This window comes from Ptychodera flava, chromosome 11 (assembly GCF_041260155.1).
Source record: "Ptychodera flava strain L36383 chromosome 11, AS_Pfla_20210202, whole genome shotgun sequence".
NCBI classification, from domain to species: Eukaryota; Metazoa; Hemichordata; class Enteropneusta; family Ptychoderidae; genus Ptychodera; species Ptychodera flava.
Window position 1 is genome coordinate 20,304,787 of NC_091938.1, and position 23,644 is coordinate 20,328,430.

The window sequence follows — 23,644 nt, forward strand, 5'->3', positions numbered from 1 at the left end:
GCTGTTATCCGATTGGTTGGCTGAATTTATCATTATAATTAAATAATACAAATAAACTCCCTAAGTTACTGTGAATAGTGACAATCAACCAATCAGATATGACTTTCCGAGCACGCTGCACATCAGCAGGGCTTTTGAACCATGAACGAGGTACATGTATGAAGAAACTGAAATGTCATGAACTTAGGGAGTCCAAGTTAAGGGTAGACCAACAGATAGTATGTGCCTTGAAATTAAAAAACTTAAACTTTCCTTAAACTTTAAACCATCCCCATATGAGCTTATTTGCATATTCATACAATTTTCATTGATGTACTTCTCCTGGTTGAATACATCCTTTTAGGAAATTGAAGATCGCCATGGTTCAAATTTACGGCCTTCCATTGTGATAATTATGCTCTTGACAATAAAAGAGGATATTTTTCACAACGTGTCGGAGTTTCCAATGAGAAAGTCACAGCAGCACGGCACCTGCATGATTTGACCCTGACAGAAAGAAAATTGAAGGTCAACTACAAAGCACCTACAAAAGTTCTGCCTTCCAGCAGATGATGCTGATTTGCATGTTAAAATAACATTTCTATACAGGTGTAGTTCATTTAACTCGGGGACAGATATTTGGACTCTCAAGTTTTTAAAATTCTTCCTGACCCACTTGCGGCATGGGCTGGGCTCATGTGAAAGCTCTTTGAGTGGGACAAATCTTGTGTATGTTAATTTTTTGAAAATTGAAAATTTTATTTTTCCCCATAGAATTAGCACAGGTATGGCAGAATTTTGAATTTCAAAAAAAACAGTAAATATTTGATAATTTTTTTGACTGTTACCAAATTTTTCATGGTGACCCCAGATTGTTAATTTTGATTTGAAGTTCAAAGTTTCCTTATAGAAAGTATGAGCAAATTAGTTTTAAGTCTTTCAATTTCTAGGTATGTGCTATCATAATGATCAGAAATTGGTCTTTTTCCTACAATTAGTCAAATTTTGTGCAAAGTTGCAAGTGAATTGGACTTTCAAACAGTATGGTATTTCCAAGATTACTGAATAACCACTGTGACTGATGGGCTTGGTCAGCTGATCAAAAAATTACCCTTTGTTAGTTTTACTCCTGTACAAATGAACATAACATTTTCAATTGCCTTTACGCCTGTAGTCTACAAACCGTAGTGGATGATGATTTTGATCTGAATCAGTGCAATATCGGGAAGTTATCGCTTTTTTTTGGCCTACACAGCATTGAAAAATCTAGGTCAAGTTGTGTTTAGACAAGCCTGACTTATTTTATTGTATCCAAATGATAAACCATTATCAGGTGTGCTGGAGTACAATGGATACGTTATTTGCCATGATATTGCCTTATAATATGTTGAAGCTCTCTGTCTCATGCAGTCAAGACAAACAAATACCAACACTAACTTATATGTACTATCATAATGATCAGAAATTTGTCTTTTATAATTGGTGCTCCCCTTAGCCAATCAACATGTTCCATAGTGTCGTCCAATCAGTGCTGTGAATAGAATGGCACATACCTGACCATTTTTGTAGAAAGGGGGCAGGGAACCAGACTAAGCGCAACAGAAGCCGCAATATATTTCCCAATTTAGGGCGTTCCTGTCGAGAAAACTGTTGAAAGTTAGTGTTGGTATTTGTTTGTCTTGACCGATGAATAGTAAATAGCCACGCATAGCAAATTAAGTTAGCGTAACATAGCAGTTCTCATGACTCCCGGCATGCCAAGGCTACCTCAAAGCACTGAGAACATTACTTTATGCTTTAAGAGTCAAATTCATATTAGGAACTTGTAGCCAATACTATTGTTTAACTTTCCACACTTTTGTGACTTAATGCAATTATCTGATCATAATTACAGGCTACATTGATTACACAGCATGCCAACACAGCCAGAGCAGTAACAATGTAACGGAAGTTTGCAATTTAGTTTTTGTCGCAGCGTTTATGATCATGTAAGAAACATTGCTTCTGTGAAGTTGCATATACACATAAGCAAAACCACTAACATACACACAACATACGCAATTGATGGAGGGCCTTAGTTCTTGGTTGTAACTATAAAAAAGATTTTTTGTATTAATATACTGCAATTTGTCTCTTTCTGATACATATACAATTGAAAGATCGAGTTACTCCCTCTTCAGACCATTTATTACTGTGTTATTTTTGTGTTTTTTTATGGATTATTTTAACCTTTTGAGCGCCAAAGTCCATTTTTGTCACCTTTATAAAATATACCCAAGTCAATTTTTTTCAGATTTTTGCCAAAAAAACAAGCAAATGAAAAAACACACCCATTTCATTTTTGCAACAGCCCTAGGGGAGAAACAAATCTGTAATTTTAGTTGGCCTACCATGGCTCATGTTATGCATGAACACAGCGTATGATTTATACTGGTAGTGCAGAGACAAATTTGCTGGTTTTTTTGGCAGTTTTTTTGGCAGTTTTTTTAATCAGAAAATGCTGAAAGACTGTTAACAATGTACATTTTCAGCCCCGCTTAAAATAGACAGAGAAGTAAAAATCCATTTGCATAATTTATAATATTGACCAGACAGACTGCAGCCCAATAGAGTGACCTAAATTGCAGCAGATGGCGGGCGATTGACAAGTGCACTTGTTGTTTCAATAGACCTGAAACTGTCTGAGTGTTTGAAATGCGTGTCAAGGTCAAAGTGCATGAATCGGCTTCTGTGCACTTTGGCAGGACAGCATACTCAAGATACATATATATGATATTTGTAGTTTCATGTTTGCATATATTTGTACATGTATACATTTTATGTACTCTTTTACCAAAATTCACTGAGATCTGAATTTTTCATATCTGCCTTCACGTTTTTCTCATTTTTTGTTTTTATTTTATGAAGGTCTAGAGGTTATCCATACTATCGTCTCTGGTATTTTATTGTACCTGTTTTATTGTGAGAGACTGTTTTCAAAACAAGTGTACTATTGGAGTAATCATTATGATGTATAGTTTATTTGAACACAACACTACAAAGTATATGTAGAGCAATAACTCAGCATTGTGAATGTGCTATGAGCCATGACTGTACCAGAACCAAGACATACATCATGACGTACAGATGGAATAATCAAACAGGTGGTTTTGTTGCTGGAAATCAACCTGCTCATCCCTAATTCCCTTTGGACTGGTCCACAATCACCATCAATAACAATGGGTTTGGACCAAACCATGGCGGAGAAAGGAGTTATAAATGAAAATATTCTTTTAGAACTTAATTTTCTCATGGAAGTGAGCGTTGTAGCCGCAAATGTTCAGTAACCTTTGCAAAGGTGGTTTGACTGAATTTAGTTCATTGTCATCCTAGTATCTTTTGTTTGATTTGTTAGATTTTCATAGTTTTTTAAATGCTGAAATAAGTGTAGCTTTGTTCTTTTGACAGAGCTATGATATTTTTTAATATGTAAAGTATTAAGATCTTTAAAAGTTTGTAGATCTGAATTTTTTGTGTGTGTATGTGATGAGTTAAAGAATAGCATAATTTGGACCAAGTTTGAAAGACTTTTTGCGGACCTTTGGGCACTTATACTAATTTACATAATGTTTTTATATCAGTATCATTGAGACAGTAGAAGCAAAAGGGTATAACTGGCCTTGGTTCCTTTCAAATGACCAAGGAAAATTTTGTACTGAGACAGACTGTGAATAAAAAAAGACGATACGGGCAGTTTGACTTCATTATTTTCAAATAAGGCTGTGAGGTATGATTCTGTTATTAACAAGCAGGATAATGCTATACCTTAATGCGTTCCAGCCCTGTGGCAATCTTTTATGTTTCTCAGACAGATGGCAGCCCATATATGTATGTACACAAAGTATACTCCATTATCCTCCTCAGTTTACTGTGAGCATATTGTGTATGCGGATATCGCCATGACGTCAGCTTGCACTCATAATTTTCAACTCATAATTTTCAAGGAAAATGAAGCTTTTTTCTTGATTCTGTGATAAACACACCAGCCTGTGCACCTAAGAAAAAAGAAATATGTTTGCTTACCTTGCATTACACTCACATCTCATGTGTATTTTAAGTAAAATGACATTCAATATTTTCTGACCTGTTTACCTAATGAAAAAGACTCCATTGAATTGATGTAGTTCTATAGCTTATAGATATTCAATAGATACTAAAGAAGTTCTATAGAAATCTAGAGTTTTGTCACAATTTTCTATAGAATTCTATTGATACAGTTCTGTAGTTTACGGATATTCTACAGATATCTGTAGAAGTTCTATAGAAGTCTGTAGAGTTTTGGCACCATTATCTATAGAATTCTATAGGAAAACAACATATCATAGAAATCCATAGAAGCCTATAGAATATTTTTCCTAAGGGTTTTTATTTCATCATTTCTTCTGTGCGCTATGATGTGACCATTATGGAAAAACAGTTTTTCACTGACTGCAGATTATTTGTTGTTTGTTTTTAATAATATTTTACTGGACATGAAGGGACAGAACTCCTTGCATGGAGTCTGTTGATTTTTTGTGACAAAATAAAGCGTGAATAGTGTAGTTTGTGATGTTAGTCATTTGTGTGCGTCAGAACATTTGCACATTTACACTGAATTGATTGTGTTGGATGCTCCTAAAAAGGGGACAACACGATAATGTGCAGGTCTTGACGTGGTGGAGCAATTAACCAGGGACTTTAATCTTTTTATGGTCAAATATTTTTAGTGGAAAAGGAAAGAAGTAACATTTTAAAATCAGCATCTATTATGTGAGGTAAGTTGTCAAATTAGAGAAAACAAAAATAGTGGGGGGAGAAATCATCAAAAGGACAACCACTGCGGCCCTTTAAAGAATTTTCCTGTGTAGGAAGGTACATGTGCTGTATTAGTTGTTCATAATGGACCAATGAACATCATATATAATACTGGAGCTTTTTGAATCAAACAATTTTTCATGAATTTTGTTTGATACCAGATACTACTTATTTTGTTTGACATAATGGGTGACCATGCATATATTCGACCCGGTTTTTGACACGATACATGAAAACATCGCGAAAATGAATCAATAGTCATCGATGATTTAATATAATTTGTCTAAAACCGGGGTCAAATATATGCATGGTCACCCATTCATTCCGTATCTTTCAACATGTTAAAAAAATAAGAAGTATCTTGCTCAAACAAAATTCATGAAAAATGGCCTACTTTGCCCCTTTAAAGCAAGAGTCCACATATTTTGCCTTGTGTAAAATACGTGTACTTTTGTTAACACTTGAGGGGTATATTAGCTTCTGTAGATGGGTGAAGTTATCAGGTTAAGAAAAGGTAGGGTGGTTGAATTATTGGGGGGGTTGGGGATGGAGGTGATGGGGTTTACAACAATAGATATTTAATGGTAATCACAACGCACTCACAAGTGTTTGAAAAATGTGAAATTTCAAATAACAGTTCAACTTTTTGCTCTTAGCTAGCCCAAATTTTTCATAATTTTGTAATGTGTGTGCAGTTCTGGTTTGCTTCTCGCCATAATAAAGTTCCTTTTTTATGTAAATTGGTTGCCAGGGACTTTAATATTTGTTCAGGAATTGCCCTGAATGAAATAGGGTATGGTTTGATGCCCTTAAAAACTTAAATGGAAGCAGTTGATCCTTAAATTGAAAAACTGCCTTGTTGAGTTTGTTCATTCATGGTGGCAGTAAAATTTGTTGTTTGCAATAAATTGTTAACAAATCTATGAAAAACATCTTTGTTGGGTATTATACAAAATACTACAACATCTGTTCCTAATTGATATAAGCCCATAAAATTCATTGAGTAACCTATTACACACTAGAACTTTGAACAGGAAAGTGATTTCAGACATCTCCCTCTCTCTCTCTCCCTCTCTCTCTCTGAGATTTCTCTAAATTAAGGCTTTCTGTTTCACTCTTAGTTAAGATAGTATGCGTCTTGAAAGTGAAAGGCCTAAACTTTTTTGCTCAGATTTTCCTCATGAAATCTTTCAACCATTTTCTTTCAAAATCAAGAATAAAAATCAGAGGTCTTTCACTCTCTGTGCAAAATATGGTACAGCTACAGAAACAAATACTGTAGATTTCACAATGGCCGCCTGGCACCGTCTCAGTGTAAACTCTATGGGAATAAATTACATCTTCAATTTTCACAAAAGTAAGAAGATGAAAATTGTATTTATTCAAAGAGCTTTGAAATGAGCCTAAACAAGTGGTACTAGATCAGAAAAATATAATGTATCGTAAAAATGGAGAATTTGAATACGTCTCTGAGGTGTATTGTACTTTAAAACTGTTTGTCTGACTCGGTCCCTTTCTGTATTCAGCTGTGCCATCCGACACATGTTGCGGCAGCAGTCAGGTATTCATGCTTGGTCACAGCTATAAGCAGATTATCTCAATTGCTTGGCATCACACATGAATGACTATGACTTTTAGAACAAACAAAATCAAAGTCCAATCGGCCTTCTCAAGAAAACTGAATCTGATCATCTTTCCGATTCCCATGTATGTTCACCCATCACTTGTGTGAGTGGTGACGTCATTATATCATCAGTAGCGCAGGTTTGACCATGCAGTAACAGCAAATTGCCTGTGAAAATTTAGCTTCTGTTGTTTAGCTTGAAGTCTACGTATATGGTCTGATGACCAGACAAATTTCAGTCCATTGTGGTCAGTGGCACCATCAAAGAACAATTGTCCAGTAAGGGTCAGGAGAACATTTGTCCAATATGTTACAGGTATCTGGTTTTTGTTTACCTTTCTTAACCCTTTGAACCCGGCTCAGAAAAAAAAATGTTCGTATGATGTCATAGGTCACCAGGAGGTCAGGGTGCAAAGAGTTAATTAAGGGTTGTCAGTCAGGATCTTTCAAAAGCTTTTTCCACCTCTACCGATGTTTGTCAAATTGTTTATGCGGCGACAAGGAGTCACTGCTGTTCAAAGTCTGAACAAAATTGTGCGCTTTCAAAGTATGTATATTATGAACATCACAGAATTAACGTAATTGTTACATCCAAGTTTCATGGCTCTGAACTGATGAGTTGCATTGTAGCAAAATTTGCTAGTACCCCAATCACTGACAGCTATGAACAGCTCAAACTGATACATATTAATTAATTTCTACATCCATGCAAATTTAATCATATATTGCCCGGCCCATTTGCAAATACTTTAATTTCAGGAAAAGAGAGTACGCAATTTAAATATTCAAAAAAACAAATTCTGAACATAAAAGACGTCACTTATCACTTTTTTCCTGATCTTAATTTCATAAATTACTGCCACTGGTTGACAGATGAGAACGCAGAATTTCACACACTGTGTCAAATTTTTTAAATGGAAAATGTGTGAATTAAATTTTATTCGAGGCTCAAAAAGTACTACTAATCACAGTTTTACTGTAAGGCACATGATTTCTTGTTTTTTATGAGAAAACAGACAATAAAATTGCAAACGTGTGTGTAAGCATGCACTCAAGTGATGGGTTTAGAATGAGTAATGAGGCATCAGATGTTGAGATGCATGCTATCATGTTGAAATCAATACAGTCTGGGAACAAAAATCATTTCACATCTTTTGAGAAGTAATAAAACACTGTCTCGTAAAAAAAGAAGTCTGAGGTATATGCTTCAAGCATTTTGGTGTTATGACTGCTTGTGATACTTGTGTCAGTCAGTTGTGGACGAATATGACATTCTACAGTTGTAAACCGAGTGATGCCCAAAAGTACAGGGCACAATCAGTGAGGATCTCTGTGTTAGAGTTCACATGTGTTTGTGTACTCAGATTTGACTCGTTTATATACAGGTACTAAAAACTCCACAAACAAATTCACACTTTATCAACTGACAAGGTGCCTGGAACCTTTTGTAAGACGTGAATGCAGTACGATTGTGTAGCTTGTGTTTGTTGAACCATCTGTCAGAGAATTTTGTCACAAGTTGAGATTGCATTCGGCTTGGCTTTTCCACTACAATTCTACCGCAACCTGACTGTGCACAATTTTAAGGACTCGGAGGCTGAACGGAATGAACAACATGACGAGCATTTTAGGTAATCATATTTACATGGCTTTGTGTTTCTGCTCATTTTTCCCCGCTACTTGACTGCTATACACCACAGAATAGTCTTATTGTTAATAGCTCAGAGGAGTTTGATCCATGCTCTAAGGTATGTGCAGCTGTATGTGCTGAAGCACAATGGAATAAATTAGTTTTCGGTATTAAGTCTTGCATGCATGTAATTAAAAATATTTGCATAGTTATCAATCTTTACCCAGCGTGGTTGCTCAATTGATATATGACTAGTTTTTCATCACTCAAACTTTATATGACATTCTGTCTTTGGACACTTATTATCAAAATCTCATTTCTGCTGAATATAATGTGTTCTATTTTCAATGATTATTTTCGTACTGTCTATTTTGATTAATCATGGAGGTAATTAATATTTGTTAGTTAGCAAAGCCATGTTGCTATGATATTTTTAGATGCTGCTTGATGCATGCTAAATGACGGTTACAGTTTGCTATCATGTTGCTGTTTTGCCTTGTACATCGTATACTATGCTCCAGTGTGTCATTGGGTATGTTGGCAAACACAGCTCTGTACCAGAATTAGCCGGGGACGAGGTTGCCCGGTGACATTCTACCGGTAATTGGTTACACATGCCTTTAATGATGTAATTTAACTGCAATTTGCCAGATATTGCATCATTGAAAACTGACGCGTAATGTTTATTGATGTGACTATAAAACTTATCTCTAATAGTTGATTAATTCGGGATAAAATAGATACAGATTGTTTATCGTAAATTACAGCGACTTTCCACTATTGTATCATACATTTAATGATTGAATTATCACATGTTAATTGGTAGAGGTGGCTACACTGAGCTATTCTTCTTGTCAAAACAAACAAGCCTGTACAATGAAAAGATTTTCAGACTTGGTCTTTTAACCCTTTGAGCGCTACAAGGTCAATTTTTAACACCTTTATAAAATATACCCTAGTTAATTTTTTTCAGATTTTTGCCAACATTTTGATAAAAAACTGTAGCCAATGAAATTTGATGTCCATTTGGTCCAAAATTATCAAAAAATTACAGAAAAATTTATAAAAATTGGTTAAATGTTGCATTAAATTTTGGCGGGAAAAAATTACAGCTCTCAAAGTGTTAAAGACTGCTTATGAACTCTTTAAAAAAGACAATTTGCACCCTGGATGCCACATACAATACATTATACTGTAATATTGCTCAATGCATGCTCTACTTATTTTATTGAAAGGCATGTTGATATGACCTTTGGCTGTTCAGACCTCTTAAAGATTGACCTGGCTCACGCTTCTGATGTTTCAATATCTGCCACAGGAGGTTTGATAAATGATATAATATTAAATATTGCCATATTGGACAATAATCTCTGACGTCTCACTGTTTGCATATACATCTTCCGATCCATTTGTTAACTCTTTGCAGCCCGCTTGTATGTAAATTCTCGCGTGATAATAGGTCACCAAGAGGTGAGGGTTCAAAAGGTTATTACTGGGGAGCTTTGGCTTTCTTAAGTGTATCATGTACACTACCAACATCTCCCAGCCCGCTTAAAACTGCGCACGCACACCTTTTTTGCAGGAACACAGAGTCAACGTGCATGCAGTTCACGTGTTCACCCCCAATTCACTGTAGAGAAGCCCACTCTCACAATTTATACAAATGAGTTTGGGACAAACCATGGTGATAAAAAGGTGATTTTCAACAAAGTTCTCAGTGCCCCAGCCAGTGTGTAGTACGTACGTTCAAGTTTCTTCTCAGAGCTGTTTTGTCTTGATCCACTGGCCTGTACTAGATATAAGCACTTCAAGAACAGTCGGTCACCATGCACAGTGTGCCCTCTAACAAAGAGACTTCAGGAAAGTTTTGAGTCAACTGAAAAATTTCTTAAATTTTCTTTAGTCACAATGTATAATTTCCTATTCAACTGAATATGTTCTTGAGTCACAGAGAATATTCATGAGTCATGGCGCGCCAAATAGGCTTAGAGGGCACACTGACCAATGTGGAGATTTATTTTTTTCCAACTAGAATGGAAATGTTATCAATGTCCAATATCTTAACCATTTTTTGCTGATATCATATCAACAAATGCTAATTTAAAGTCCTATATCTTGGGTCCTATTATCTGCTTTGTAAATTTTTTGACCTAATGAATGTGTGTTCTAATCAGAGGACATGATTTCTTCATTCTAAATCTTTATTAGCAGCAGAGCTGGTGTAATACCTTTAAGTCATTGAGACATTCTGCTTTTTTTCAAGCATGTCCACTTGTAGAGCCTGAATCACTGACATGAACAGCTCTTTCAGTGAGGAGGGCTACTCTCCCTGTACAAAGTATATAATCACTTAACAGCCAATCCATGAGACGGAGACATATTTTAACCCATGCAAACGAGTCTCTTAAACCAGGTTAAAGAGACTGTTCAAAACGACCTATATTCTGTCTGACAAAAGTTGCACAAACTTTGAGGTTCAAGCTGGGACTCCAACTCACACCTGAAAAATTGAAAGACTTAAATTCTTGACAAATAAAACTGGGAAACTTGAAACTAGTTCTTTCTAAATCAAGAATGGAAGTTGGAGGTTACTATATGCAAAATTTGGTACTAGAGATATAAATTACTCATATTTACCCACACTTGAATTTTAAAATGGCCATTAATATAAACGTCTTACTTATCATTCCTCATTCTATTAAAAATGTCTACAAATTGGAGAGATATATATTTCAGATGATTCAATTCCTAAAACAGAGTGTTCTAAAAAGAGTCAGTCCAACTACAACCATAAAGCAACACGTAGAGTGCGGGAACACACCAGGATCATGGCATAGATAAATTAATAAAGAAGGCAGTTCAACCAGTACTCCTTGTCTTCTAATGATCTTTATTAAAAATTCCGACGTTTCGGCAACACACAAGTTGCCTTCTTCAGGGCTAAAACAGTTTGGAATTTTTTAGCTGTACGTATCAATATTTAATCTAAGCAATGTCTGTATCATTTGCCTTTAAGGTACCTAGGTCAGCTGATCTTTCTAATTGTCCCGCAATATTTATAATTGGTGCAATTTCTTGACTTCTAGAATAAAACTATGAAAGTTTTTTTCTTAACATTCTTCTAACTTGTACACTGATAAATGCATGTCAGCAGTCGTGCCATATCCTCTGAAACATACCAGAAGGTAAAATGTACAGTGGCACTTTTAGAAGTGTTTTCAACAGTTGAACTAATCGCAATGACTTGACTGATTCCATGCAATGATAAATTACGTTTTTTGCGCTGGCCATTCTGATGGCCGTGAAGGAAAGGTATAAATCAAAGTCAGACTAATCTACCATATCTTTGACATTGTCTTGTACTGTTTAGGGTTTATCATACTTTTTTACATGTAAGCTAGGTCTTTGTGTTTCTGATGTTTGACTTGTCATCTGATCATTTGTATGCCTTTGTTAAATGATAGCATAACCCTGACAAAGCTGAAATTTACCAATCTCACATCTTAGCCATTTGACAGGCACTGTCCATGTCGTGCCGCATATGGGTATCACTAATACTTGAGTGTGATTTCTAGAATGTTGCATGGTTGAAAAAATGTGGAAAAACTGTATGGATTTTTCATTCTTGCATCTTTTTTCCCAAGATATATATATATATATATGCATATGGCTGGAAAGTGATACAAGTGTGTAGGTCTTGAGAAAATATGTGGATGGCCCACTTTTGGAAGACTAAAAAGCTTTGCAAAGCCACATTTTGACAGACCCTGCCAAAGGTCGAACAGCACATCCCCCAAAGCCCTTTGGAGAAAACTTGTTCGCAAAGTCCACTGTCATTTACATTTTGTCAATATTTGAAAACATGTATACAAAGAGATCAATGTCTACATGTACTTATTGCAAATCTAGACATCACAATTGACGGTTCTATACATTTTATTTCCAGACTTTACTTAATTTTGTGCTGGTTAGGTACGCATTCAAAACTTGATCAAGTACAGGTATTGGTATAACATACAGTTATCACATAAATGAATAAACCAATACATAAATGGATAGATGCAGTTGTTTTTCAATGTGATAATTGCATGTGTTTCAGCAGAAATCATAGTGACCAAGCTGTCAGAACCTCAGGTGCACAAAAATTTCATCATGTCTATAAAATCAGCCAGAAAAAGATGGCTTGACCCGAAGATAAAAACAAAAGAAGATATAAAGTTTTGAAAAGATCTTGGGTAGTATTTGGCAACCGTTACTTGCTTACGTACTATTTGAAAAAGTTTTAAAGGTCTGGTGAAATCAACCTGTACTGCTGAACTATTTAGCTTCCGGACGGCAATATTGTTACACTCGCAACAGAATTTCTACATAAAAGTATGCGTGAGTGCTAATTTTTTATATTTCTATGTGCGGGGTCAATTCGGGGTCAGTTTGCTAAACTTAGGCCACGCCCACACTCTGGCCATGGTTGGCACACTCTGACGTCACAACGCTGTTCATTTACATCAAGTAGCGGTCCCCACGCCATCCCTTATCTCTGCCCCGTATCCGCTAACACAACATGTTAACAAAGTAAGTACCTCCACGGGGCAACCATGCTAGCCATCCGTTTCTCACCAGCAGACTCTTCTGCTAGCGCTACGTCTGTTGGAGAATTGCTAGACCAAAAGAATACTACAAGCGCCGTCTGCTTTATTAAACGATATCTACGGTCAATGAAGGTCGACTTTGCCTGTTCACGTAAATGTTATCAGTAATGAATGACTCTGTACTGGAAATGTATACAATGCACACATGCATTAGAATAGCATGGGCACGCCGTGACCGTCAGTATCGACTTGTCTGCTCTCCTAGACAGACCACGTTTAGGCGCAAATTTACGACTAGAAACGAGATAAAACAACCAAACGTACTTCTCTGTGCTTCGATTGCATTTTAGAACAAAAAATACTCATTTAGTGCCGGTAATTATCCCTTTTAAAAAACGGTTCGACGACGGTATCAACTTCACAACACCTTTGTGAAAGGCTAATGGCAAGTGACTGCATTAAAATTTTTAGCAGATGCAGAGCAGCCGATACATGTCGGGGATGTAAACGAACAAATCACAGAATACAATATATAGATTGTACATCTCATGATTGGATATATGGAGGACAAGAAGGAGACCTCAATTTAGCCTGAAGTTAAGCGATAAACACGGAAGTAACTTAGCGAGAATAGAGTATGTCATCTGTTTGCACCGTTCATCGCGTTTGTTACGTTTTCTTTTCAATTTCAGAAAGATTATTGCCTTGTTGTCTATGAAAGAGGGTAAAAGAAGCAATCTGTGCATATTTCACCAGACGATCCTCCTGCTTGTAGGCGGCGATTTTCCGCCGCCTGACGGCTAGCCGCTTCGATCAATCGGCAGAACTTGTAGCTATGGCTGGCGAAACCAAATTTCACGTCAAAATATATATTCGCAAGGGTGGAGAATCGTTTTAATAGAGTTTTCACCCCATTCAATTATTCATTTATCACATTTTGCAAGTATTGCGAACGTTACCATGAACAGAGAAGGATACTAATTATGCAAGCCGAAACCCTAGAAGTTAAGCTTACTCCCTGTGGGGAGCTTACGAAGGTGTGAAATACTTACTTCCTGTTATCAGTGTTATAAGATACGACGTCGGGCAAACTTCGGAAAGCCGAAAAAAGTCGACTGGAGAGGATTTGGGGACACACCCACATTACATTTTCCTTTTGCAATATTTAATAATCGTGCGCGCTAAACTAAAAAGAAATAAACATAACTGTTCGATAGACCATCAACTGTATTTCTGTGATTTTGCAACATGGGCATTTCACCAGACCTTTAAATGTCAATCACATATTGTTGACGTGTACCTGACCTTTTACCCAAACTATTGGGAATGCATGATACAGTTCAAGGTCTATGTGTTCCACTTAATGGACAACTGACAATGTATTGTATTATTAGTTCCAGAGACCAGCTCTGGAACTGTTAGTTTTTGCTCACTTTCCTTCTTTCTTTCTTTCTTTCTTTCTTTCTTACTTTCTTTCTTTCTTTCTTTCTTTCTCTATTTCCGGTTTTACTACCGCAGAACATGCTATACACAAATTTTACCTTAATTACCCAGAATGCATTGCGACACGCTTATGACGTCATCGCTCAGCTCGGACGGGTTTTACGGGCATTTCTTGTTTATTTATTTATTTATTTTTTATTTGGCATTGCTCAACTATCATATTGCGTTCAGTTATTAATAATTCTAGCTTTCTTTCGCTTTGTTTTTTGTTGCTTTTTGATTTTATTTTTCTCTAAATACCCGCCGTACGTGGCGCTATACTGTTTCGCCCGAATGCTCATGAGACAAGATGGCGGCATATCGATGGCCTCGCTCGCACAAGGAGAGAAAAATAGCCTTTACCTAAGTTTACAAGCGCGGCTGGGCACATCGTGTACCTAGGCGAGGTGGGTGTGCTCTAAAACGATGATCAATGCAAAATTTGGACTCAAAATCGGCTGTTTTGGCGGAGAAACTGCCCGCCGTATTTCTGAGGAGCCACCAGCGGTTTTTCCTATATCAGTCTGCGGGGCTGTGGTGGGAGGCCGTTTAACGCTGGTAACACACAGCCCTGCCATGCAGAGCTAGGCATTCATAGTGAACGTACTGTCTGTCATGCACCGGCATGCGTTGGCTGCACGTAAAAGCAACTCAACTTTCCAAGATCAAATGGTCAGTATCTTGTGAAAACAGCGACATAGCAATGAAAATTGTTTTAGTCTGTGCTTTTAATCAAATGAAAATGCATGTGGCTCAATTTCAACGGCCAAGGTCCGATGTTTCCTCTCGTCTGATCATCGTCGTAAATGACACGGCTCTTTACGGCAACAACTCAGCGCTACCCGTCAAGCGATTGATTTTTGCGTAGGTCAGCGGAGCAAAAATTATTGCTCTGGCTCGCGAGAATGTCGTCTGATAAACATTTCCGTGCGTTGTCGCCCCCGTATGTATCTGTTGCGTTTTTACCGTACATGTAGGCATTTGTAATCTGTGTACTGTAATTCCCCGGACTGCCTTGCTTTTAGTTGTATTATGGTGTTTACTGCTATCAGCCCTGAATATTAAAATCCAAAGCACTCTTTCATTCTGCACCTATCTTTGTCACACATTCTCTTGTTTCTTCCGCTGCTCTGGTCTCTGGAACTTCGCTTTTGCTTGCAAATGCTTTCTAGTTTTAGATTGAAGTCTGACAGACATATCACAAGGCTTAGGCTTACAAATGTATTTTACTGGAAGGAATTAGAGGAGTTTCATTGGATGCATTTCCCATCGTTGAAATTAACATAGCACTTGATCCACTCTATGTCAAATCTGAACTTTGGACTACATGTGCCATTGTCATGAGTGGGAATGTACATAATGTGTACAGCACAATTTATGCGTACAGGTGGTCACATTGAGCTGTACATTTTTGTGACTAATCATAAGCTTGATAACTTTTCTCATACTTTTTTCAGAACAAGATTATAACAAGATTTGTACATTGACACAGTCACACCCAGTATATTTAATGAGGCAGAAATAAAAAAACCTACAATAAATGCAAATAGACCACTTTCTTTCCCCTTGAATTGCAGGTTTAGTCACATGAGAGATAGCAACTGTAGATTGTAACTGACCTAAGTAATAACCAAAAGCTACAACTTTTTAGTGATCTTCATTCACTAGGTATATTTTATGTAAAATGTAAAATTCATCTGCAGTTTTCACTATTTTGAATTTGGGTACCAAATATTATATGTCTTTATTGGTTTCATATTTTGTAAAAAAATCATAATTTATACATGTTCAAATGAACATTGTGGCCTGTCTGTATTGTAGATGTGAACCTTATTAGTCAAAACCTTCATCTTTTGAAAATGAAATCTTCAGCAGGAGTAATATTCATCAAAGTTTTCACAAAACAAGTGTTTGATTGAGCAAATAAAAGTACCTTAGATTTGCCAAAACTTAAAATTCTAAATAATAATGATATTTCATGGTAACTTTCGGAAAATAATGGAGTCTCTTGATTGATTTCTTTAAATAATAACGCTTAATTGAGTCTCCAGACATTTGTGAATAGAAGCCAAGAGGATGAAAAGATATGACAGCATCCATTTTTTCTTAGAGTGAGCTGTATCCCCATGGCACGCTCCATCAATTGCAAGATTTGATAACATGACTGGTGATCAATATTCTTTTTGTCGAAAGATCAAATGCGTACGTATACTCAGTGCTGCAAGATTTTTATGATGATTTAAGCCAAGATAAAAACATGAGGGGAGTCTAATGATCTTGTTGGATGATATACATGACGCATTGCATTGCAGATTCCTTATCTGTACTTGAGTATTTTATAAGGATGTTGACGTAGGACATGGGTCTCTGCCATTGACTCTGCACAGTTTTCATCATGTGTGGGGGACAGAGTGAGGTGTGCAATGGTTTATAAGTAATGCTCACAGTTTGAGGAAAATGTATGAGTGCATGTATCAAACTTGACATTTCTAAAACTCTTTTTTTTAATTTAACATTAGTCGACATTGCAATCCTCAGTGTTGACCTAAGAGAAAAACATTTGAGATAGGATCATATATGCCTATGCATCATGTGATAGGTTTAGACAGTAGAACCGTTGCCGTCAGCTCTGATAAATGTAGCTCAAGTAGTATGGATCATGGAGACATAATGTTAAGATCTGTTATTGACATTTGGACTCAATTTTGGGTGTGTGCGTCCATCTGACATTTGTAAGATTTCCTCATCGTATGTTAGCTGTTTGGCTTCAACACCAAATAATAGCTGTAAGATTTAGTCTGCGTTCATGCAGTAACAGGTGAAATGTACCAGATGGTTTACAGAACTGAACAGATGAACGACAACACTTTTTTCATCTTCTAAGCTTGTGTGGAAAATACGCTGTTGTCAAATTCCCGCCTACCTACATAGCAAATGTGAGCTGCACACTGTTATCTCATGGTAAATTTATCATAATATAAGTAGCATTACTTCCACAATCTGGGCAGGATGTGCCCCAGGGACAGATCATTGAAATCTCAAAAGCTTCCAATTCTTTTTCTATTTTGTGTCTTGCATTGACTCATTTTGAAGCCTTTCTTGTTGTTGCTGTCTTGTTTTCACAAAAGAATAAAAAAATAGTTCATTCCATAGAGTTTTTAACAAAGGAAGCCAATGGTAGCCTATTTTGAATTTCAAATACACTGAGTTAAATTAAAGGTATTTTGCTTTTTGAATTGTAAAATTTGGATAATGATAAAAGACAACACTTTAACACTTTCTGAGAACAGTGTAATCTAACTATTACTTGAATACCATAAGAAAATGATCAAAGCATTAAAGTATCGATTCTTTGTCATGTAGGTTGTCTGTACAGGACGTTTGTAAAAAATATTGGAAAAACAAAAACGAATAGTGTCCATTTTCAGATACATGTGAATTTTGCTGAATGCTGGTTCATTTTAAAGGCATGGAGTGTAATACTAGTATCATATCACATCGCAAATACATTTAAATGTGTCGCCAATGTGAAAGCAGGTCAAACTATGACCCTATTCTGTGACCCACTCAGGGAAGGTCATCATATGACATTGCCACCATTCTCGTGTTGAAATGGTAAAAAGTACGGTACAGACTTAGGGTAATTTAGGCCATTAACATATTGTCTAGATAAAAAAGTCCTCAGGCTGGTTTATGGTTAGCATGCCCCTAATTTAACCCTTTGAGTGCCATAATGTTTTCCCACCAAAATGTTAGTACAACATTTTACAGGTTTTTGCAAATTTTTCTGTAATTTTTTGGATAATTTTGGACCAAAGAGGCATCATATCTTATTTGCTACTGTTTTTTATCAAAATTTGGCAATAATCATAAAAAAATTACCAGAGTATATTTTATAAAATATTGACTTTGGCGCTCAAAGAGTTAAGATTATGTTCATCAAAATGTTAGATAGAAATGTAATCGAATTACATGTAAAGCATGTCATGCCATGTTTTCCTAACATTTTAGTCAAGATTGTTGAATCAGTTAGTATGAATCTATAGGGAGCAGGGTTGGCAGAAAAAAAAACTTACTTCTAGTTCCAACCATAGTATTAAAAAAAACACATTTAACACATTTTTCTAGAGAGCAAATTTTGACGGCCATAGAGTTGAGAGATTTGTAAAACCACCTGTTGGATTGACTACGTGGAAGTTGCATGTGGTTGTTGCCAAGTGGCCCTTATTGACGGAAATGGGTTGAAGAGTTAAACTTGACCGAACAATTAAAAAAAGTCTCGTCAGTTGTAAATTATTTTGTACATATTTGATGGGATTGTGAAAATTGAGTAGAGTGGGTGGTAAGTTACTAGTTTACACCATATTGATGGTAGATAAGATGGTGATCAAAGGCTAATGGGAAGCTAATCTTGAGGTTTTGCAATAATTCTGATGTCTAGCACAAACATGGGGTAGGAAAATATGGGTCTTGCCATACATGTATGAGTGTTGACTCAATTGACATTGTTCTGCCCTCTGTTATCAGGGGTTTACCTCACGCCATCTGGATGCTCTCGGAACTACGGTATTTTTTCTGGGGCAGTTTATGATACATTTTGTTGACTGTACATAACGCATTGACACTCTGCATACCAAGACACGTGCTCATTTGAGTTTGACAGATTCAGACAGACATGACATTGCACATGCATCTCTCCAATAATGGCAAGGTCTCAGATCTTGATGGATTTCCGTCACTGTCACCCATTCCAATGGACAGCTGTCAATCTTGCTCAAGCTGAGAAACACATTTTTAAAATTGCCCCTACCCACTGCCATTCAGAAAAGTTGTCTTGATGATTTGAGAGGAGTTCATGATGTCAATTTCGCCATTGACCTCTGCTCGTAAATCTATGAATAACAATTACTGTATGTCTGAGCCAATTCATTAGCTCTTTGTCTTTCGCAAAAAGTCATAGATTTAACCCTGTCACCTTTTTACTATAGTGTATGGGTCCACTCACCCTATAGAAAACAATGGAGGGCGTAAGAAATCTAGGGGTGAAAAGGTAAAAGTTTACACAGATGTCAGTTTATCATTTTCACAATCTAGACTGATTCATAAATAACTATTGATAAGTTTCGAGGGCTGTACACATTTTTGTCATTTTTATGTTGAGGCTGATGTATTCAGTGGATATAGTATAGGTAGCTGTGTTTCGTGTCTGAGGCGTGATTCACCTTTTGCAGTTTGTTCAACAGATCACTACTTCATGAAGGTTTAGGAATGATACAATTTGGTGTTTTCAAGAATAACCTTGTGGAGTTGAAATTTGGCGTAACACTTCATGTGTTACACGATTAAAGGCTACAGTTTTCAAGTGGAATTCAAGGTGTCGGCAAGACTGAAGAGGACTGCCTATGCTGATCAATTTTACAATTTAACACAATCATAGGTGGTCCAGTTGATTCACAACACTTTGGATGACCCCTTAGGAAAACTTGTTTATTCATATTTGTCCCCATTGATCTTTAGGTATGCCAAGGGTTCATTAATTTTGTTGTTCTAGTGAGTTGCAACCACGATTTACTCTCTATAGCCAGTACTTATTACAAATTTTTTAGTATTGGTAATGGTAGTGAGTAGTATGTCCAGAATGAAGCTGATATGGTAGGATGCATGCTGTCTCGCTAAACCAGATTGTTATCTTACTGCCCAGCAGTTGTTGTTGTCCAGCTCCCAAGGGGTTATCTTCCTGTTACCCAGATTGTTGCCAGGTTGCCCAGGTTGTTTTCCGGCTGCCCAGGGGTTGTTGTCTTCCTGTTGCCCTGATTGTTGCCCTTCTGCCCAGATTGCTACCTTACTACCCAGCAGTTGTTGTTACTCTGCTACCAAGGGCTTTTTTCCTGTTTCCCAGATTGTTGCCCTTTTGCCCAGATTGTAACCTTGCTGCCCAGATTGTTGCCCTTTTGCACAGATTGTAACCTTGCTGCCCAGATTGTTGCCCTTTTGCGCCAGATTGTTGCCTTGCTGCCCAGCAGTTGTTACCCTGCTGCCCAAATTGTTGCCTTGCTGCCATACTGTTGCAACCCTGTATATATATATATATATATATATATATATATATATATATATATATATATATATATATATATATATATATTATATATAATATATATATATATATATATATATATATATATATATATATATATATATATATATATATGCAGACTGTGTACTTTGTCCTTCATGAAATCCAAATGAGAATATATGGAAGTGGATGACTGGAATTTTATACGAATGGAAATTAAAAGTTTAGATAATAGTACTAGAGCATTTGCAATAATATTGAATGGTATGATGGTTTAATGTGATCCAAGTGTATAGGTCAAAGGGCAGAATGGAACGTATAGAGTAAAATTTCACTTTGGTATCATAAAGATATGACATATATATTTCAAAGTTAGAGGTAACAAAACGCAAGGAACTCAGAGAATGTACTTCAGCTTTTCTGTCCCTGTTGATTACCCTTGTCATTGTAGATCCCACAATGTGAGTATGCTCCTTAGGGAAAAGTAAGCTGGTCTGTCGAACGTAAGATTTCCGTAAAGGAGCTTCGGCATTCAAATGAAATTGATTTTATGAGGACTACATCAGGCTGTTAGTGAAATTTTGACCATAACACTAAAGGACATTTTCATGATCGGCAAGACAGTATAATTCATATATGCCTGTAAGCGTGCCTTTCCATTACTGTAATTAAGTTATTATCAATGTCAGCAAGATCTATCAGTGGAGCAACTGTGTTGGGATCAAAAGAATTTAATATCTGATGAAGATAAATTCTGATGTGCATTGGAGGCATGTGCTTGTATGTGAGTGAAATGTCTAGAATTCAATGATATTAATAAATTCCATAAAATTTCAATTTTTCGATGATTTGTAAGTGTGAACTATAAAGCGTTCAACATTTTGTGTTTTGTTAATGTTCAGAAATTTCTCTTCTACTCTGCAAAGAAGGCAAATATACTGGTATGTACAGATAAATATCGATCTTTTGATGTTGAAAGGCTTACATTGTAAAATTCAAATTTCTGAAGGAAATGTTTATTGATTGGTGAGTTGTTACATCTGGAGTGGTATGTATCTTTTCAAGGGATTTGATAAATGAGACAGGTATATTCATGAAATGCAATATTCAGAGAGGTGTTGTTAGAGACTGTACAAATCGCTTCTAACTTTCAAGGTAACGCACAGCAATCGCTGTTTTATGAAGTAAACAAGGCTATTAAATTGCTAAGTGGGCGGACTGTGGCGTTCTGGCTCATGAAGTTGTGCTACCAGAAGGCACATCGCTCTCATTCTGTGTCTGTAGAACATGAAGGCTTTTGAAATGTAATTACTCCTCCCCAAAGTGTTCCAATCGGTGTTATTGTTCACCTCTGGCATTAAAGAATTGTGTCTGAGCTGGCAATTTTCCCATGGGAAGTAATGGATATCTGTTAACCAAAGTTTTCCATGGTTTCATGAATACTGACAGCCAGAGCATGTGCTTCTTTCCATGTTCGTTTTTTACTCTTCCGAAGAAATGATTGGCATCCGAAATATGCATATGTTTGATCTCTTAAAACAATTACTTGTCTTTCTGTACATAGGTGGAAATAAGTTATCTGTTTGTTTTTTGTGATGTTTGATATGCGCTAAATCTGCAAGGACAGTTTATTATTTTGAATTTCGAGGGGAAAAACCAGGAAAATTCGGCCATTTTGGGATTTTTTGTCCGCTCCAGCAGACCTCTGCTCTGGATGCCTTGGTGCTGTTTGTTGTGAGTATGAGTCCAAATGAGAATTTACCGAATGTAATACTCCACATGAACATGGCTTAAGTGCTTTCACTGCATGTCCATGAGACATTTTATCCATGAACAAATCTCTCTCTTGTCATTAATATTTCATTGAGTTGCCGTGGAGAGTACCTGAACTTTTGACCTACTTATTCTTTAAATTAAATTACTTTTCCAAAATTGTAAAAATGCTAAATTTTGATTATTCAACATGAAAAATCAGCAATATTGTAATACACCTAAAAATCATGTTTTTGCTATGGACTCTTTACTTGTCAGCAGTGTACGATAGAATGCACAATAATTGCTAAGTAGGGAGCATCACCATTAATTAACTTTTTTTTTTCATTTGTTTTCATTATTTGGCAGGTGTTACACTCACATAATAAAATTTGCACGATTTACAGCGAACGACTGACATTTTACAAAAATTAATCAAAATGGAAATACACATGCAATTTCTGCTGCTTCGCATATTACACAGCCGGTAATAAAAAACCCCTGGTGTAACATATTTATATCAGACAGCAAAAGTGACTGTAAAGTATGCACATCGTATATCGTGAGAGCTTTGAGAAATAGTGACATAGCTGTGCTCGTTACCTGAAGAAATGTTCGTGCTTGAATCAGTGTAGTGAATATAAACTGCTGCAAGATTTCCCCCAGAATTAGGTTCAATGGAAGAAGATGAAAGATATCCTCCAGTTACTCTCTGTGTATTCAGCTTGAGGCTGGTTATTTCATCCTCCAAATGGTAATGATGAAATGCTGAATTCAATGCAAGAAAAAGTAATGTTGTTTTTCCTGGAAGGTCGCTTCTGCAAGAAATCAGTGTAAATTTTTTCTATCTTGCATCAAAAAAGAAGGAACAATTTCTCTGATTTTCTGCACATTTATTAAAACTTCAATATAAGACAAGACACAGAGACCAAGTTTTCTTTCTGTAAATGAATACATTTAAACCTACATTCATCACCAGAAAATATTTTCAAGTTTACATTGAATGCATGTACCGGTACTGGACAAAATCAGATGGTACACACTGTATGGTGTGGACAGGATACAATTCAGGGAACTGAATTTTGAAGTGGTTTTTGATGTCCATGAAAAATAATATGAAGGCCAACAAGCATGAAGTTGTAGTCATTTTCAAACGATAAATATGCCAAAATTTACAAGTTGACGTTATCCAGCAAAGTCATGAAATTTTGGAAAAGTAAGGGTAAAAGTTGATGAGTATATATGACCATATAGGAAAGGTCAGTCAGCAAAGTTGACATTGCATATATTATATCACTACTAACAGCTGTTCAGGGCATTGAATAAGGTCAGCACACATCATAAAGGTTATGTACTCTTATAGCAAGTTTTCCCATGACAAGTATTTTTATTTGAAAGATTCAATGTTAATATGCACATTTCTAAGACATGGCGGAGTACAGCAATAGACATGAATGAAACAAGACTCGGAGCTTATACATCATTTGACACAAAAGAACAGATGATTTGAACTCATCTATTATTTTGCCATAGCTTCAGGCAAACCCTTTCTCAAATACCACCAAGTTAGAATTGGATTTTAAAAATTGAGGAATGTTCTGCTGTGAGTGGATATAGCTTTGCTGGTAGACAAGGTTGTCCCTGATGCTAGCTGTAACCATAGACTTTTCCGTTTTTAA

The 23,644-nt window shown here is 36.3% G+C and overlaps 2 protein-coding genes across 2 annotated transcripts in view; both read left to right on the forward strand.

Moving 5' to 3' along the window:
- LOC139143758 (puromycin-sensitive aminopeptidase-like) overlaps nucleotides 1–15,317 on the forward strand; it is a 539,468-nt gene extending 524,151 nt beyond the window's left edge. The window contains exon 20 of the transcript XR_011554673.1: nucleotides 14,050–15,317. The gene's annotated coding sequence lies outside the window, so the exon portion shown is untranslated. The remainder of the gene's footprint in view (nucleotides 1–14,049) is intronic.
- Nucleotides 1–23,644, forward strand: part of LOC139143759 (nuclear receptor subfamily 1 group D member 2-like) — a 99,012-nt gene that overhangs the window by 12,392 nt on the left and 62,976 nt on the right. The window lies entirely within an intron of this gene.